A 6,000-nucleotide genomic window follows, 5' to 3' on the forward strand; every position below is an offset into this window, starting at 1 on the left:
TATCTATCTATCCCCATCCACCGCCTCTATCTATCTATCTATCTATCTATCTATCCCCATCCACCCCCTCTATCTATCATTCTATCTATCCCCATCCACCTCCGCTATCTATCTATCTCTGCCTGCCAAGAAGCTGCTGTTCTGCTCCCCCCCTCCCCCAGGGCCCCAGGGCCTGCAGGGCACATTATGGCCACGTGGGCAGGCCCTGGCGGTTGGTGCTTGGCGGCGGGAAGGTGTGGGCCTGGGAACCAGGCCTGGGGTCCGGCTGTGGGAAAGGCCAGGCTCTTCCCCGCCCTGGGCGTCTCCTTCCTCACCTCCCCTCTTGGGATGAAGCTGTGATCCCCTTTCATCCCCGCCCGGCGCGCTGCTTTATGGGCCCTTCTGCTGCCGGAAAGCCCAGGGGGCCGGGGACAAATGGACGGCCCTGCAAAGCAGGGTGGGGGGCTCAGGCCAAGAGGCTGCACAGCCGGCCCCCGGACCGCTCACCCAGGGGAAGGGATGCTGCCAGCCCAGGCCAGCGTCAAAGGGCCGGACCTTGGGCTGGAGTCCAGGGGAGACAGAGCTGAAGCTGGCCAGCCCTGCCACGAGCCTGCCAAGGGGTCTCGGACCTGTGCCTGTGCGTTCCACTCTCTGTGCCTCTGTTTCCCCTCGCACCCTCTGGCTACGCTCTTTGGGGGATGGGCGGTCTATCCCTGTGGGTCTGGGCAGTGCCCAGCGCAATGGGGCCCTGTAGGTGCTACCATGGCACAGATAACAGCAAAACAAAATACATCCCTGCCCTGATCCAGACAGAGGGCTGGTGGGGGGCAGGCACCCAGCACCAGGAAGGGCTTTCCCTAGATTTCCGGGCAGCTGACCTTGTGCTGCCATTCCTATTGACAACAATAAAAGGGGTGGTGAACCCAGAAGGCCTGGCTCCCAGCTCCCCCTGCTCTAACCACCAACCCCCACTCTCCTCCCAGAGCTGGGGAGAGAACCCAGGAGTCCTGGCTCCCAGCTCCCCCTGCTCTAACCACCAACCCCCACTCTCCTCCCAGAGCTGGGGAGAGAACCCAAGAGACCTGGCTCCCAGCCACCACTGCTCTAACCCACCAGTCCCCACTCCCCTCCCAGAGTGGGGTAGAGAACCCAGGAGTCCTGGCTCCCAGCTCTAACCACCAGCCCCCACTCCCCTCCCAGAGCCAGGGAGAGAACCCAGGAGTCCTGGCTCCCATCCCCTCTGCTTGAACCACCAAAGCCACCCTGCAACCGCTACCAGCCACCCTAACCTTGTAGAGCAGAGGGGCCAGCGGGCCCCTGAGCTGTGGGGTGTGGGGGGTGGTCCCTTTGGGGGGGGCAGGAGGGAAGTTCACACACAAAAGCTGCCCGGTGTGGGTGATGCACCTTCCTCCTGGGCTCCGCCGGGTTCCTTTCGGCGTGTCTCCTCTCCCCCGCAACCACCCCCTCTGGCCAATCCGCCCCCCCCCCGCCGCGCTTGTAGCCAGGATACGGGGCAGTGGGATGGCCTGTTTCATTCAGCGCAACGTGGCTAATCCCCCGCCTGGCTTTCCCCCCCCACATCCGCGGGAGGCAGTAAGGGAACAATGGGGCTAAGGAGATTGCCTCCCCCAAATCCCCTAAGCTCTGGTTCCAAGGGCCCCTGGCCTTCACACTCCCCTGCCCCTACCCCGCCTCTCTCCTCGGACCCCCACCCGCCTCCACCCTAGAGATTTCCCCCCACCCCAGCACATCCCCGCACCCAAACCCTGCTGCTGGAGAAGAGGGAGCCGGCCTGCTGATGGAGTAGTGAATAAAGCCAAGAATTAGAGCCAGGACTCCTGGGTTCTCTCCCTGGCTCTGGGAGGGGACTGATGGTTAAAGCAGGGTGGGCTGGGAGCCAGGACTCCTGGGTTCTCTCCCTAGCTCTGGGAGGGGAGCGGGGGCTGGCGGGTTAGAGCGGGGGGGGGTGGGAGCCAGGACTCCTGGGTTCTCTCCCTGGCTGTGGGAGGGGAGCGGGGGCTGGTGGGTTAGAGCAGGGTGGGGTGGGAGCCAGGACTCCTGGGTTCTCTCCCTGGCTCTGGGAGGGGTGCGGGGGCTGGCGGGTTAGAGCGGGGGGGGGGGCAGGACTCCTGTGTTCTCTCCCTGGCTGTGGGAGGGGAGTGGGGTCTACTAGACCAGAACAGTTCCACACTATTTCAGGACAGCTGCTGAGTTGGGGGGCAGCTGCCACACCCTCCTCTGGGTACCTCTGTAATGGCAAAGGCCTGTGTCATCCAGGATGCCCATGAGCCCCCCTTCTAGCCTTGACAGCGAAGAGGGGAGGAATTCACAGAGCCCATTCGGGGGTGGGAGCCCTGCTCTGTGGGAGGGCAAGACGCTGCTTTCAGCCTCACAGTGCTCAATACAGAGCGACCCCAAAGAGCTCCGTGACCTGACTCCAGGCTGCTGAGAGCCGAGTCCCGCCTTTGGCCCCCACTGCAGTCAGGCTGCCCTGCCTGGCTTTGGCCTAGCAAACCCCCATCCCTGCAGGCGAGGCCACGGCCAGGGCAGTGTAGATGAGCCCTGCCCAGAAGGGAACAAATCCTCTCTCAGCCACTAGAGCAGATGGGTCCACAACACTCGCCCAGGCCAATCCCAACCCCCAACCCTTCCTCTCATGGACCACTAGCCCCATCTGAAAAATGGATGGGGCTGGGGAAGGACTAGCCAGGAATCTGGGATGCAGAGGGAGACCTAGGAGGGGTTATTAATGCAGAGATCTGGGGTGCAATGGCGGATCTAGGGGGATCTGGGGTGTTTTGGGATCTAGGAGGAGGGTTTAACGCAGGGACTCAGGGTGCAGCGCGGGATCTAGGAGGCGATCTCGGGTGCAGCGGGGGATCCGGGGTGTAAGGGGGGATCCGGGGTGTAAGGGGGGATCTAGGAGGGGATCTGGGGTGCAGCGGGGGATCTAGGAGGGGATCCGGGGTGTAACGGGGGATCCGGGGTGTAACGGGGGATCTAGGAGGGGATCTGGGGTGCAGCGGGGGATCTAGGAGGGGATCCGGGGTGTAAGGGGGGATCTAGGAGGGGATCTGGGGTGCAGCGGGGGATCCGGGGTGTAAGGGGGGAATCTAGGAGGGGTTTAGCGGGGGACCCAGGGGGTGTTTGGGGACCTGGGGTGGGGGCGATTCATGCAGGGACACGGGGCCCCCAGCGGTTCCCCTGGGAATTTGGGAAGCCGCCGGCTCCGCCCCTGGGAACGCGGCCGCCTTTGATCCCGGCCTAACGCCGCGCCACGTGGTGGGAACCGAGCCCCGGGCCCCCCTCCGCCTCCCCACGTGCCCTGGCACCTGGGCCCGCGCCCTGCCCCACATCAAAGCGCCCCGCGCCGCCCTCCGCACTTCAAACGCGTGCGATCGCGGCGGGGGGCGGCGCAGCCGTGGGGCTGAGCTCAGAGACTGCTACAGACAGAGCGGGGGACAGGGACAGGCAGAGGTGAGTGGAATGGACAGGTAGAGCTGGGTTATGGGAATAGGGACAAGCAGGGCCGGGTGACATGGGCAGGTAGATCTGGGTGACGTGACAGGGAGAGGCAGAGCTGGGTGAGATGCACAGGTACATCTGGGTGATATGGGCAGGCAGAGCTGGGTGACATGGAAGAGCTGGGTGACAGAGACAGGCAGAGGTGAGTGGAATGGACAGGTAGAGCTGGGTGACAGAGACAGGCAGAGGTGAGTGGAATGGACAGGTAGAGCTGGGTGACAGAGACAGGCAGAGGTGAGTGGAATGGACAGGTAGAGCTGGGGGACATGGACAGGCAGAGGTGAGTGGAATGGACTGGTAGAGCTGGGGGACAGGGACAGGCAGAGCCGGGTGACATGGACAGGTAGATATGAGTGACAGAGACAGGCAGAGGTGAGTGGAATGGACAGGTAGAGCTGGGTGACATGGACAGGCAGAGGTGAGTGGAATGGACAGGTAGAGCTGGGGGACATGGACAGGCAGAGGTGAGTGGAATGGACTGGTAGAGCTGGGGGACAGGGACAGGCAGAGCTGGGTGACATGGACAGGTAGAGGTGAGTGGAATGGACTGGTAGAGCTGGGGGACAGGGACAGGCAGAGCCGGGTGACATGGACAGGTAGAGCTGGGTGACAGAGACAGGCAGAGGTGAGTGGAATGGACAGGTAGAGCTGGGGGACAGGGACAGGCAGAGCCGGGTGACATGGACAGGTCGATATGAGTGACACACAGATAGATGGGTTCAGTACCCTCAGTGCACTGTCTATTGCATAAAGCATTTATTTTATGCCAGCGACGAAGGCGGGGAGACGGTTAGTGTGAGGGGCACAAAAGACAGACCCGTGTGCACCCCCCACATAGTCCAGCCTCTGGAAACCCCTTACAGAGGCTGAGCAGCGGGCAGGCAGCTCTCACTCCGGCCAGGGTTGCAGCCACCCGCCTGGGCCACTTTGGGGCTGGACTTTATATCCATAACCCTGGAGGCTGTTTGCAAAGCCAGACCGGTTTAACCTCACACACAAACCAACTGTCCTGCTAGTTTTCTCAATACAACCGGCCCTAATGCAGACACAGTTACACCGGTACGAAGGTGCTTTGCAGGTCTACCTGCTTCCGCACTAGGAGTTTTACTGATTGAACTATTAAAAAATTGCAAACACCCCCAAGCAAAATGGCTCAGCAGGGCCTAGGCACAGATTTTGCACTGGTAGAACACGGTTGTTGGTTAGATTTGCGGATTCCTAGAGTCAAAGGCCAGCGGGTGACCCCTGTGATCATCTGGTGTTGTGGCCCAATCAGCACACAGCTGCGGCCCATGTGACATCTTCAGGGCATGGGTGGCGGGTATCACAGGCCAGGGGAGGCTGAGCCGCGGTTGGGGGGCTCAGGGCTCTGGCGGGGGGCGTGGCTTCAGGGAGAAGGGGCGAGGCTAGGGGTTAGCTGCCCTATGCTCCAGGTAGCATATATATTGTGTGGATGCAGGCCACATACCACACAGAGAGCTGCATAGGTGGCCCACAACGAGGTTGAGAACCACTGCTCTAGTCCGACCACCTGTCTGCCCCGAATTCATCCCTCTTTGGACTACAGCCGGTCTTCTGCAAAAAAAGAAAGAAAGCCCATGCTGTCTTGATTGGAAAATTCCCATGATGGGGAGAGAACCCACCAGGGCCTTGGGAAGTAGCTCTGCTAGTTACGTATCTCCAGCCTGAATTAGTGCAGCTTTCAGCCAGTGGATCTTGGTAGACCTTTGTCTGCTAGATCAAAGAGGCTGTTATTAAGTATTTGCTCCCTATGTGGGTACTTGTAGACTGGGATTAAATCCCCTGTAACCTCCCTTATTAATGATCTGGATGATGGGATGGATTGCACCCTCAGCAAGTTTGCAGACGACACAAAGCTGGGGGCAGAGCTAGATACGCTGGAGGGTAGGGATTGGGTCCAGAGTGACATAGACAAATTGAAGGATTGGGCCAAAAGAAATCTGAGGAGGTTCAACAAGGACAAGTGCAGAGTCCTGCACTTAGGACAGAAGAATCCATGTACTGCTACAGACTTGGGACTGACTGGCTAAGCAGCAGTTTTGCAGAAAAGGACCTGGGGGTTACAGTGGATGAGAAGCTGGATATGAGTCAGCAGTGTGCCGTTGTTGCCAAGAAGGCTAACGGCATTTTGGGCTGTATAAGTAGGGGCATTGCTAGCAGATCGAGGGAAGTGATTATTCCCCTCTATTCGGCACTGGTGAGGCCACATCTGGAGTATTGAGTCCAGTTTTGGGCCCCCCACTACAGAAGGGATGTGGACAAATTGGAGAGAGTCCAGCGGAGGGTAATGAAAATGATCAGGGGCCTGGGGCACGTGACTTACGAGGAGAGGCTGAGAGAACTGGGGTTATTTAGTCTGCAGAAGAGAAGAATGAGGGGGGATTTGATAGCAGCCTTCAACTACCTGAATGGGGGTTCCAAAGAGGATGGAGCTCGGCTGTTCTCAGTGGTGGCAGATGACAGAACAAGGAGCAA

Source organism: Malaclemys terrapin, chromosome 15 (assembly GCF_027887155.1).
Source record: "Malaclemys terrapin pileata isolate rMalTer1 chromosome 15, rMalTer1.hap1, whole genome shotgun sequence".
NCBI lineage: Eukaryota > Metazoa > Chordata > Testudines > Emydidae > Malaclemys > Malaclemys terrapin.